This window comes from Callorhinchus milii, unplaced genomic scaffold (assembly GCF_018977255.1).
Source record: "Callorhinchus milii isolate IMCB2004 unplaced genomic scaffold, IMCB_Cmil_1.0 Scaffold142, whole genome shotgun sequence".
Classification (NCBI taxonomy): domain Eukaryota; kingdom Metazoa; phylum Chordata; class Chondrichthyes; order Chimaeriformes; family Callorhinchidae; genus Callorhinchus; species Callorhinchus milii.
Window position 1 is genome coordinate 15,937 of NW_024704883.1, and position 612 is coordinate 16,548.

A 612-nucleotide genomic window follows, 5' to 3' on the forward strand; every position below is an offset into this window, starting at 1 on the left:
GATGTCCCTTGCCAACGCCGCGTGTGGTGTATACGGGTACGGTTCTCAAGGGAGGCTAGTTCTTGAATTTGCGCCTGCGAAGGAGTGTAAACCTAACCTGTATAACAGTACTCCGGCGAAGCAGGTTGGAGGGTCAGCCGTGTAGCGTCCGATGCCGACAAAAGTCCAACCTGAGGAAGAACTTGTGCAACGCCCGCCTCTTGTGACCATTCCCTTTCTTTCCTAGTAATCCTGGCGTGCTCTGAGCTGACATACCGAAACGCGAGTGGGAGAGTGCAGCCCGACCCCGAGTTCTGTCCCTCGCTGTGAGCCGTTGCGAATAACAGAAGTCTTAGGAGATAGCTGTCACGTGCGGTTTATAGCAAAAAGAAATTCCTCCTGTACGCACGGAAATACATTTTAGGTGCTTCTCTGTCTATATTCCACACTTATCGAGCCTAGTTGAAGTCGCACTCGTTCCGTTAATAATCTCAGTAAACTTGCTGTCTTTCACGACCTCCCCTCAGACTCTGTCTGGTCCGCAAAGGGTATAGTGCAAGGTCTGCCTGACCTATTATAAAGCGGCTTCAGGCATGGGGCGTTAGATGGCCTGAGACGATCTCCTCATTAGTT